This window comes from Saccopteryx bilineata, chromosome 8 (genome assembly GCF_036850765.1).
Source record: "Saccopteryx bilineata isolate mSacBil1 chromosome 8, mSacBil1_pri_phased_curated, whole genome shotgun sequence".
Taxonomy (NCBI): Eukaryota; Metazoa; Chordata; class Mammalia; order Chiroptera; family Emballonuridae; genus Saccopteryx; species Saccopteryx bilineata.
Window position 1 is genome coordinate 20,614,999 of NC_089497.1, and position 13,470 is coordinate 20,628,468.

The window sequence follows — 13,470 nt, forward strand, 5'->3', positions numbered from 1 at the left end:
GCAGTCGTTTCTACTTTTAAAAATGTCATTCTGTAGTAGTCCACTAGATGTCACTCAAGATAAGGTTTCCCCCTTAAAAACCGTGGACTCACCCTCAACTTTCAAGGAATAAAATTCTTAATTAACTCTTGGTTCATTATTCTTATTTGGCAAATATTAAGTATGTGCTTGTACCCATTTAAATTTTATTATTTCCCACTATGAAGCTTCAGATGAATGTTTCTTGCATATAAAATAAAAAACAACTCTAGGAATAATAATCTTGATTACCTAAGAAGTACATGAAATACTGTAAAAAATCATGTGGAAGTTTTTATCAAGGCGAAGGTTATACAAATTATGGAGTCATCTGGAGTATAGATTTTGTTTTCCAACTAGGTTTGGAAAAAATCAGGTTTAATTTTTTCGTCAATAGTTTTATATTGATGGGCACATTATTGTCGCATTTCTCAATATTTCAAGTTTTAGCTATTTTGTACTTTTAAATAGAGATAATCCTGAGAAGTACTTTATATTATGAAGAGGCTACAGAATTGATATATATTTATACTATTTTCTTCTTAAATCTACTTTCAGGTTTGTTCCCTTCACATTGCACACGGCTTTCACTTTCTGATGACAGTAGAGTGCTGTGCTTGTTGTCGGGAAGGTGGGTACAAGCTTCGGAGCTTCCATGTTGGTTGCAGCAAAGGTGCATTTGAGTAATGGGTAACTTATTTATTTATTTTTTTTTTTTGTATTTTTCTGAAGCTGGAAACCGGGAGAGACAGTCAGACAGACTCCCGCATGCGCCCGACCGGGATCCACCCGGCACGCCCACCAGGGGGCGACGCTCTGCCCACCAGGGGGCGATGCTCTGCCCCTCCGAGGGGTCACTCTGCCGCGACCAGAGCCACTCTAGCACCTGGGGCAGAGGCCAAGGAGCCATCCCCAGCGCCTGGGCCATCTTTGCTCCAACGGAGCCTCCACTGCGGGAGGGGAAGAGAGAGACAGAGAGGAAGGAGAGGGGGTGTGGAGAAGCAAATGGGCGCTTCTCCTATGTGCCCTGGCCGGGAATCAAACCCGGGTCCCCCACACGCCAGGCCGACGCTCTACCGCTGAGCCAACCGGCCAGGGCCGGTAACTCTTATTTTAATTGTCCTCTTTACGTTGCATATTATTTTCTTTCAATTGTACCTCACAAAAATGAACTTTTAATAGTAAATAAGGGACTAGCCTTAGAGCACACCATAATTAATAAGTTTGTTTCTATTATTCAATAAATATCCCTTGCAAAAAAGACATACTTTTCTCAGAGGGCATATTTTATTTCTATTTTTCATAAACTTATTATTATGTTTTAATACTAAGACCTTTAATTTTTATTTTATTTTTAATTAACAACTTTATGTCACAAATCTATAGAATCACTTCAGATTTTGCCTGAGTACTTTTATATCATCTATTTATAACTAAAGTGGTTGAGCAAAACCAAAATATTTCTGTAATGGGTCCAATACCACAACAGCTTTTTCATCTTACATCAGAGCACTAAACAAATGCTTTTCTAGAGTTTACCAACACTATATTTACATTGAAATACATTAAATGTATTATGACGCACCCTTCTAAACAAAGACAATAGTTGAAAACTCCAAACTAGTAGAGGATATTGAAATCCAAGAAAATATTTTCCTACCACAACACAATCTGAGGATTATTTTCAATACAAAAAGTTCTAAAAATCAGGTACTACTTAAACATCAATGAGATAGTCAGTGAAAATAGGTTATTACTAAATGTTAACTTAAGCTCCTTTTTTTCTGAACTTTCTTACTATTCAATTCATATTTTCACCAAAAATTGTTATTTATGTTCTTGAAATATGTTTATAAACAAAGTTTTGTTTCAGAGAATTCAAAAATACAAAGCCTCAATTCAAATAATAAAAATACCAATTATCTCATTTGAGACTCACTGAATATATCCAAACCTGCTTCTTTTATGGGAAGAAAATGGGCCTTTTCTGAGAACTGAAAACAAACCTTAAGTCACTGAAGGTGACATTCCAGAACGCTGCAGGTTTTATAAGAAATGAATGTTATTGTTTGAAATACGAATCCACTCTATAGACCACACAAGAAAATATATTCTACATTTCACACATAAGCTGTATGAGAACCAAAATATATAAAAGAATAGTCTCACAGCCAATGATTCAAATAAAATTGCCTTAAGACAGTGAGAAGCTTATAATGAAGAATGTTTGCCGGTTTGTTCAGTGGTAGAGCGTGGCCTGGCGTGCAGGAGTCCCGGGTTCAATTCCCGGCCATGGCACACAGGAGAAGTGCCCATCTGCTTCTCCACTCCCCCCCCTTCCCTCCTCTCTGTCTCTCTCTTACCCTCCTGCAGCCGGGGCTCCATTGGAGCAAGGTTGGCCCGGGTGCTGAGGATGGCTCTGTGGCCTCTGCCTCAGACACTAGAGTGGCTCTGGTTGCAACAGAGCGTTGCCCCAAATGGTCAGGGCATCACCCCCTGGTGGGCATGCCGAGTGGATCCCAGTCGGGCGCATGCGGGAGTCTGACTGCCTCCCCGTTTCCAACTTCTGAAAAATACAAAAAGAAAGAAAAAAAAAAAGAATGTTTGTTGAGATAGATTAGTGAGATGAGAATATTTATCATTCAGATCACATCTTCAGCTTGATAAAGTCCTAGATCTCTCCTGAAAAAACTCCTCAACCTTCACTTCTTTTTCTTAAAACAAGATTCTTCCAGGCCCTGGTCCAATGGCTGAGTGGATAGAGCATTGTCCTGGTGCACAGAGATCAGGGTTTGATCCTGGGACCTACAGAAGAAGGATCCAATGAGTGTGTCCCTTCCTCTCTCGTGCTCTCTAAATTCAATAAAAAAAAATTTAATTAAAAAGAAAATTTCCAAATTCCACATATTAAGGTAATATTTTTAGCTCCATATTACATCAATTGATTAACTCAATTCCTCAATAAATGAATGAACTAACGAACGAATGAATGATGATACACCTGCCAAAAACATCCTGTGTGGAACTGCAGCTGAACTTCAAAATACAAAAGCTGAGATATTTTTTACTGTTGAGGAAAGCAACTTTGGTCCCAAATCTCAAACTGAGGCTGATCTAGAAGCACTAAGTAAAAGATGGTAGTCCAGCCCTGGCTGGTTTGCTCAGTGGTAGAGCGTCAGCCTGGTGTGCAGCTGTCTGTCCTAGGTTTGGTTGTTGATCAGGGCACACCATGAGAAGCACCACCTGCTTCTCCACCCCACTCTCTTCTCTTTCTATTTCTCTCTTCCCCTCTTGCAGCCTGTGGCTCGATGGGTGGATTCCCAGAGTGCATGCAGGAATCTACCTCCTCTCCTCTCACTTTAAAAAAAAAAAGTGGTAGTTTAGAAATTAAGCAAGTGAATGAACTTGATTACATTAAAATAAGATCATCTTTTTCTGGTCTTAATGGATGTTGTCCCGCATCTAAAACCTCTCTTCTATAGCTCAATCCAATTGGTAAAAACCAGGGTTGTTTTAGGAAAAGTAACACTTGAAAGGTTTGGGCTATCTATTCAATACTATTTCCAGGCTGTGGTAAGAGGTTTCCCATGGCATATGTACAACATGCTGGTCTAGCCAAGCAATCCCAGAATCAGACAAACCATTCTCTCCAGTTTAACATTGCTAAAGGACAAACGTAACATATCCAGCGAAAAGAAAACTGTGAAAGTATCATTCTCTCTGCTTTTCAGAGACAGTAGAGGGTCGGTAGCATGGTTCAGTAGAGGCAGCTGTATTCACACACAACCTCAATGGCCGTAGCCGCTTGACCATTTTTTTGTTCATCCTTGATGTTTAAATGTAAGGTCCTGGATTGGCTAAGATCAGGTGGGTCTTTATGAGAGCACTTTTTAAGCACGGAACAAAAAACAACAACCACAAAGCTTTCCCCATAAAAATGTTTACATTTTTTTCTCAAGCATGGATATGTTAAGAAATTACAAAATGGTTCACTGAACTAACTAGCTTCCCCGTGTTGTTGGTCTGGTTTTCCACTATTAACGGGTGGGGCAAACATAACACGTATATATGTATCATACAGGTACTCAGTTCAAAAGGCTGGAAATTCTAGCCCTCGACTGGCTTTCTTGTGAATGACATCTTCCATTTACCACACCGCACCGAAGTCCAGCAGGTCCTGAGAGCGACATGCGCTGCTGCTGAGACTTCCTCTGGGGCCCTTCCCGCAGGTCCTGCTGGGGTCCGCACCCATTCCCCGCGATGACAGCTCCCTCCGGCCGGAGAGCGGCTGGGAGTCCCCTTGCACCACCCTGCGGCTCGGCTCACTTGGCCCCGCGTGAGTTCTGGGATGTGCGGGGGTGTGGCTGCTGTGGACCCAGCTCACCCCTCTTCCAGCGGCGTGCTGGCGTCCCGGACACAGAACTCGGGGATCCTTCGGGTGGACATTCTTTCTGCTGAGACAGTCTCAGCACCATGTGCAGCTCGCTTCAGTTCCTTAAGACTTTTTACTTGTTATTGAAGAATATTTTCCCCAAACATGACATAATATTGGGGATTACATTTGGCACTTAAGAAAGAGATTAATTCTTCAAGTCATGAGGGCATCAAGCCAAGTGTTTCATTGTGTGAAGAGACGTTCTGGGGAGTGAAGTGAGCTAGCCCTTCTCTCTCCCTAGCCTTATTATTAACTGTGAATGCGCACAGTCCACTTTTACTAAGAAAATGGAGATTGGACAAATATTCTGATTTTACTTATAAACTTGGGATACATAACTCCAATGACAAAGCAACTCAGAAGAAAAGAACAGACTATAGTCAGTTGCCAATCTGGGGGGAAAAAAAGTCTTGACACACATGACACAATGACTCTGTTAAGTAAATAAAATTCCCCAAGGCCAGTAGGTAGAATACAATTTAGAACAGTAAACAAAAAAATGAAGAATAAATAACTCCTAAATTTAGGCACAATTATCTAAGGCTTATGGCACATTAAGTTGTCAAAATTTTAAAACTTTTACCATACCCAGCACTTTTGAATACTAAAATAAATACCTACATGTGTCTCTTGAAGAAGAAAAAAAATTAAAGAGATGCCACAACTAATAAAAATAATTAGCACATTGACTTACTGGTCCAGAATAGTTTGACATAATAATATGTGGAAGCCGAAGGATGGTATGCCTTCATGAAATAAATGATCATGTAAGAGGTTTCAGTGCAGTGTTATTTCATGATCTTCTTTCTCCTCGTCCCACAGAGCATGAGGTTTTCTTACATCAGTAAGCGATTATTCCTGAACTTTCGGAAAGACTCTCTCTATTTATATATAGTGGTGGAGTAGGGATCAATTTTAGAAAAAAAATGGTGGAGAGATTGTCTTTCTGCTCCAGTATTCCTCCCTTTCAGAGGCCACTATTTTAGGTATTGCTGTTTGGTTTTCTTTGGTTTGTTTTATTTTGTTCTTGTTTATGCTATCCACAAGACATTTACCTCCTCGGCTGCTTGATCCCTGCAGTCACTTAAAGAGATTGATCTACTAAACCCATGTACATAGAACAAACATCGTTCATATTTGTGACTATTTCTTTCACAATGGTGGGATTTTGGTTGCTACCAGGGCGATATTTGGGGGGAGGTGAGTATTTAAAAGCTCTCCAGTACTTCAATATAGGCTACGCTGCATGTCTTTTTCTTCAAAGGCAAGCATACTTTCGAAAATGATTTAAATGGCTTGCACAAAATGGCTTAAAGAGTAAAATCTTAAAATTGGGATGAAAATATAAGAATCTAATAAGAAAAAAAGAAAATTGTTATTATCAAAACATTGAAAAGTAGAAAATGAAGAATATACTTTGACTTCAGAACACCTCACAGCTATGGCAAAAGGCAGAGCAATATAGTTTCTACTTTACATTGACAGTAGATGTGTTTCTAGCTTCAAAATTGCAGGAGTTTCCCTCGGAGATGTCGTATGTACAAGTCCAGCAATAATGAAAAAAGAGGATCTAATATTTTTGGCTTCGGTGCTCTATAGTTCAGGTGAGACGAGACAGCAGAGAATATTAGAAACTGTAACCCATGGATGACATCACTGTATATGCCAGGGTGAGTTAGAATTACTTTTACTTTTCTACTTCAAGTAAAAAAATAAAGAAACGGACTAAATGTACTACTTATTTGATTAAATTACTAAAAACCTTATTATTGAAATCTATTATTGAAGCTTACTGAAGCATTATAATTTTAGACAAAATTAAAAAGAACCATTTGAGTTTACTTACTCCTTTTTTTCAACTTAAAGATTATCTTTCTTTCTTTCTTTCTTTCTTAATTTCTTTCTTTCTTTTTTTTTTTTTTTGTTACAGAGACAGAGAGAAAGATAAATAGGGACAGACAGATAGGAACGAAGAGAGATGAGAAGCATCAATCATTAGATTTTTGTTGCGACACCTTAGTTGTTCATTGATTGCTTTCTCATATGTACCTTGACCATGGGGCTACAGCAGACCCAGTAACCCCTTGCTCAAGCCAGCGACCTTGGGTCCAAGCTGGTGAGCTTTGCTCAAACCAGATGAGCCTGTGCTCAAGCTGACGACTTTGGGGTCTCGAATCTGCATCCTCCGCATCCCAGTCCGACGCTCTATCCACTGCGCCACCACCTGGTCAGGCCAGATTTACTTTCTTCCATTGTAGAGTTAAGCCAGCATTTTTAGGCCTTTCCCGTGATTTTGTACATAAAGCAATACAGCATTTGTGGGCATGGGACAAAGATGTTTTAATTAATTAGAGATGCTATTTGAAAGATGTTTTCTGAAAGTGTGTAAAGCTATCTTCTAAAACTGTTTTTGTTTTCTCAGATTTTACAGAATGATACATTGCTAAAGTCTCCTAGTACAAATGTTTGGGTAACATTCATCAGGACTAGGCAAACCAAGGATCTGCTCTTGGCATTTCAGGATTTTTAAGAAATACATTACCTCCATCTTGTAGCTATAAATGACCTGGGTAGAGGCAATTTCAGCCACATCAGTCAAGATTGTGCCTTGACATACAATGGTTGGAGATTAGGAATAATTCATTACCTCAATAAACCCCTCTCTTTGGTTTTATTAATGATATACTTCTTTATAAGGCAATTTTCCAGAGTTATGTTGATACTTAAAATCAACATGGAATAGGACGGGAAAAATTAATGTCTAATTGGCATGAAATCAGTTAGATTTACAATGCTAAGACTTGAAAATAGAGTAGAGGAGACATTTGGGGGAGGGGAAGTTTTAGATATATGAATTTGAAAGAGGAATGATCTAGTTATGAGTATACTTAGAATAAAAGATTGCAATTAATGAAAATAAGAACGAGTCCCAGTTCCAAAGGGCCTGCTTGCAAAGGGCAGTTGTACTACTAATGGAAATAGAACACTGGAAGTTCTCCAATCATGTCAACAATGAGCATCAGTCATAATAAACTCATACAAAAAGTATAGATTTAAGGGTTTTGAAGATTTTTAGTTAGTCCCCAAGTATGTGTCCAGACCAAAAACAACAACAGAAACAACAAAAAAACATAGAACGTATAAGATGTGCATAAAATAGCTCAGACCATGCATTTTGAATGGGCTTCCAGATTTCATAATGAAAAAGTAATAAATTTCTTAAGGGTGTCATTCTATTCATTCCACAGAGCCTCAGGGAACTTGATTCTACTAGTGCTTGAGTCTTTCAGCTGTGACTCTTTCTTTACCTCCATATTTTGCTAAGAAGAAAAAATAAGTATCATTTACAAATATTTACAAAGGTATATTTTAATAGGGTTTAGTGGAAAATTTTATAGATGCATTATGTAATGTATTTCTTGACTTATAAATGCCTGCATATTAATTATGCCAATATGCCTGCTGGTGATTTCAAACATTAGCCAAAATCATATTTAGCTAATGGTAGAAAATGTCCTGGCCTTTGATAAGATTTTTTTTAAACTTCTTTAATTATTCATTAGTAAAATATGTTGGCAGTGTTAATGAAATTAAACTATAATTTCATCCTTATAAATACATAGTTAATTTAAATGTTTATATTTTAATGTAGGGTACATCCATGGTAGGTTGAAATTTATTACTAAAGAAGTAAACAAAAAGTATTAACTATTTCATGATCACCCTTTAGTTCATCAAATTTTATGGGCCCAATTAATAACTGGATACTGAGGACACAAAGATGAATAAAAGTAGACCTTGCTTCAGGTGGCTTGTATTTCTTTCTTTCTTTCTTTCTTTTTTGAGGTGAGAAGAGGGGAGATAGAGAGACAGATTCCCACCTACACCTGGACCAGGATCCAAGTGGCAACACCTGTCTCGGCCTGACTCTTCTACCAATCTAGCCACTGGATATAAGAAGGGAAGAGAGAGAGAAGGGAGAAAGGGAGGAGAACAGAAGAAGATAGTTGCTTCTCATGTGTGCCCTGATGGGGAATCAAACCCTGGATGTCCACAAACTGGGCTGATGCTCTCTTCACTGAGCCGACTAACCAGGGCCAGATGGCTTGTATTTCAATCACAGGTACTGAAATGCAAAAAATGATTAGATTAAAAGGGGAAAATGATGGAACAAAGGAGAGAAAATTAGTTCTGTTGTGGGTGTCAGAAAGAGAGCATTTATAGCAGGCCTCAAAATAAAATGAAATGAAATGAAATAAAATTAAATTAAATGAAAGGCAAGACTCAGTGATCTATGGAGATAACACTGTTAAAGGTATTCCAGGCAGGAAGAACTTTGTGATGAAGGCATCTTGTTATTCTAGGTAGAGAGGTCAATCTGTATTACAGGAGGCTGGGGAGGGATTAAGGCTAGGTTTAATAGATTGAGGGCCCTGGCAAATTGGCTCAGTGGTAGAGCATCAGCCAGCAAGGGGATGTCCCAGGTTTGATTTCCAGTCAGGGCACACAGGAGAATTACCCATCTGCTTCTCCAACCCTTCCTCTCACTTCTCTCTCTCTCTCTCTCTCTCCCTCTCTCTCCCTCTCTCTCCCTCTCTCTCCCTCTCCTGCAGCCATGGCTTGATTGGAGCAATTGTCCAGAGGCACTAAGGATGGCTCGATGGCCTCCACCTCAGGCGCTAAGAAGAGCTAAGTTGCTGAGCAACGAAGCAATGCCCAAGATAGGCAGAGCATTGCCCCCTAGTGGGCTTGCCAGGTGGATCCTGGTCAGGGTGCATGCGGGAGTCTGTCTCTGACTCACCTTTCACTGAATTAAAAATAAAAAAAAAGATTGGGGACAAATTGCTACCTACTGTGCTCGGCTAAACATTTTCGAATTAATCCTAAAAGAAGTGGGAAGTAACTGAAGAGATTAAAGGTGGTGAACTGCCTATCTCTACAGTTCTAAAGAAATAATTGTGATTCTGTGGGAAGAAATTGGATGAGGAGAGAAATGTTTGTTGTGTAATATTTCAGTGTGGAGGAAAGGAGTGCAGAAAAAATGACAAGGTACAGAGCTGGAGGTTCTGAATTTGCTAGCAAATTTACCAGTTGACTAAGACTGTAACCTTGAGCAAGTAAGTCCTCACTACTTCTGAGCCTTATATCCACATACATAATATGGTAATGAATGGGACCTACCTAAAGGTCATTGTGAGATTTATGTGAAGAAAGTTCACGTGAGTATGCCAGGATAGTGGTTAAATATTAGTTCTCTTACCTAAAATAATAATAATAATCTTGATAGCTAAACTTCTAATCTAAATAACAAAATTTATTCAATACATTGAAGATTGCTAAAGAAAGATATCCCACAGCTATAGGTATCCACTATCTGAGTTTAATATTTATAATCTTTTAGTATCAAATAGTTTATCTCTCTAATGGCTAAAATCAAATAACTTATGAAGCTTAATTTGATTCATTTTTTAGTTAAAACAAAGAATATAGAAACAATTATGATCTTTTTTGTGAAGAATTGTTTATAGACGTGAAAAATCTAAAATTTCTTCTTATAAGTACCTATATTTTTCTCGGCCTAATCACAGATCTATACCTAGTCCAGTTTATTTAATGTTTATTGTAATTTGGTTACTTACAGTATTTGAAATTCAGCATTATATTTCTTCTTTCTCCTTTCTCCTTCTCCTTCTTCTTTTTACATCTCAGAACTTATTATCTATATTTAAATATATATGTAGGATAAGGAATCTCAAAATTTTACATTCTGTAATCCTAGGTATGCATTAATAAATATTCTTCCAGCTTTTCAGTGTTGATGATAATCACAGCAACATATAATATTTAATAATGCATAATACAGTGTGTCCATAAAGTCATTAAAATAAACAAATACTTTGACAGGTCACAGGAAAGCAACAAAAGATGATAGAAATGTGAAATCTGCACCAAATAAAAGGAAAACTCTCCCAGTTTCATACCTATTCAGTGCAGTTCAATGTAGGCTTACACACAGATTTTTTAGGGCTCCTTAGGCAGCTATCCCGTAGCCTCTACAGACTCGTCACTGACTGATGGCCTACCAGAACAGGGTTTCTCCACCAAACTGCCGGTTTCAACTTCAACTGCTTATCCCACCAAGTAATGTTATTCCTATGTGGTGGCGCTTCATTATAAACGCGCCAATATTCACGTTGCACTTTGGTCACGGATTCAATTTTTTTTTCTTTTTTTTTAATAAATTTTTATTAATGGTAATGGGATGACATTAATAAATCAGGGTACATATATTCAAAGAAAACATGTCTAGGTTATTTTGTCATCAAATTATGTTGCAAACCCCTCGCCCAAAGTCAGATTATCCTCCGTCACCCTCTATCTAGTTCTCTGTGCCCCTTCCCCTCCCCCTAACTCTCTCCCTCCCTCCCTCCCATGTCCTCTCTCCCCCCCCCCACCCTTGGTAACCACCACACTCTTGTCCATGTCTCTTAGTCTCATTTTTATGTTCCACCAATGTATGGAATCATGTAGTTCTTGTTTTTTTCTGATTTACTTATTTCACTCCTTATAATGTTATCAAGATCCCACCATTTTGCTGTAAATGATCTGATGTCATCATTTCTTATGGCTGAGTAGTATTCCATAGTGTATATGTGCCACATCTTCTTTATCCAGTCTTCTATTGAAGGGCTTTTTGGTTGTTTCCATGTCTTGGCCACTGTGAACAGTGGGGCTACATGTGTCTTCACGTATCAATGTTTCTGAGGTTTTGGGGTATATACCCAGTAGAGGGATTGCTGGGTCATAAGGTAGTTCTATTTGCAGTTTTTTGAGGAACCACCATACTTTCCTCCATAATGGTTGTACTACTTTACAGTCCCACCAACAGTGAATGAGGGTTCCTTTTTCTCCACAGCCTCTCCAACATTTGCTATTACCCGTCTTGTTGATAATAGCTAATCTAACAGGAGTGAGGTGGTATCTCATTGTAGTTTTGATTTGCATTTCTCTAATAACTAATGAAGCTGAGCATCTTTTCATATATCTGTTGGCCATTTATATCTCTTCCTGGGAGAAGTGTCTGTTCATGTCCTCTTCCCATTTTTTTATTGGATTGTTTGTTTGTTTGTTGTTGAGTTTTATGAGTTCTTTGTAAATTTTGGATATTAGGCCCTTATCTGAGCTGTCGTTTGAAAATATCAGTTCCCATATAGTTGGCTGTCTGTTTATTTTGATATCAGTTTCTCTTGCTGAGCAAAAACTTTTAATTCTGATGTAGTCCCATTCATTTATCTTTGCCTTCATTTCTCTTGCCATTGGAGTCAAGTTCATAAAATGTTCTTTAAAACCCAGGTCCATGATTTTAGTACCTATGTCTTCTTCTATGTACTTTATTGTTTCAGGTCTTATATTTAGGTCTTTGATCCATTTTGAATTAATTTTAGTACACGGGGACAGGCTGTAGTCGAGTTTCATTCTTTTGCATGTGGCTTTCCAGTTTTCCCAACACCATTTGTTGAAGAGGCTTTCTTTTCTCCATTGTGTGTTGTTGGCCCCTTTATCAAAGATTATTTGACCATATATATGTGGTTTTATTTCTGGGCTTTCTATTCTGTTCCATTGGTCTGAGTGTCTATTTTTCTGCCAATACCATGCTGTTTTGATTATCGTGGCCCTATAATATAGTTTAAAGTCAGGTATTGTAATGCCCCCAGCTTCATTCTTTTTCCTTAGGATTGTTTTGGCTATTCGGGGTTTTTTATAGTTCCATATAAATCTGATGATTTTTTGTTCCATTTCTTTAAAAAATCTCATAGGGATTTTGATGGGAATTGCATTAAATTTGTATATTGCTTTGGGTAATATGGCCATTTTGATTATATTTATTCTTCCTATCCAAGAACAAGGAATATTTTTCCATCTCATTGTACCTTTTTCGATTTCCCTTAACAATGCTTTGTAATTTTCATTATATAGGTCCTTTACGTTCTTTGTTATGTTTATTCCTAGGTATTTTATTTTTTTTTGTTGCAATCGTGAAGGGGATTATTTTTTTGAGTTCGTTTTCTAATATTTCATTGTTGGCATATAGAAAGGCTATGGACTTTTGTATGTTAATTTTGTATCCTGTGACCTTACTGTATTGGTTTATTGTTTCTAATAATCTTTTTGTGGAGTCCTTCGGGTTTTCGATGTATAGGATCATATCATCAGCAAAAAGTGATAGCTTTACTTCTTCTTTTCCGATATGGATGCCTTTTATTTCTTTGTCTTGTCTGATTGCTCTGGCCAGAACTTCTAGCACCACGTTGAATAAGAGTGGAGAGAGTGGACAACCCTGTCTTGTTCCTGATTTAAGGTAGAAAGTCCTCAGTTTTATGCCGTTTAATAGGATGTTGACTGATGGTTTATCATAGATGGCCTTTATCATGTTGAGATATTTTCCTTCTATACCCATTTTGTTGAGAGTCTTAAACATAAAATTGTGTTGTATTTTATCAAAAGCCTTTTCTGCATCTATTGATAAGATCATGTGGTTTTTGTTCTTTGTTTTGTTGATATGGTGTATTACGTTAACCGTTTTGTGTATGTTGAACCATCCTTGAGATTCTGGGATGAATCCCACTTGATCATGATGTATTATTTTTTTAATATGTTGTTGTATTCGGTTTGCCAGTATTTTGTTTAGTATTTTAGCATCTGTATTCATTAGAGATATTGGTCTGTAGTTTTCTTTCTTTGTGCCATCCTTGCCAGGTTTTGGTATGAGGGTTATGTTGGCCTCATAAAATGTGTTTGGAAGTATTGCTTCTTCTTCAATTTTTTGGAAGACTTTGAGTAGAATAGGAACCAAGTCTTCTTTGAATGTTTGATAGAATTCACTAGTATAACCGTCTGGGCCTGGACTTTTATTTTTGGGGAGGTTTTTAATAGTTTTTTCTATTTCCTCCCTGCTGATTGGTCTGTTTAGGCTTTCTGCTTCTTCATGACTCAGTCTAGGAAGGTTGTATTGTTCT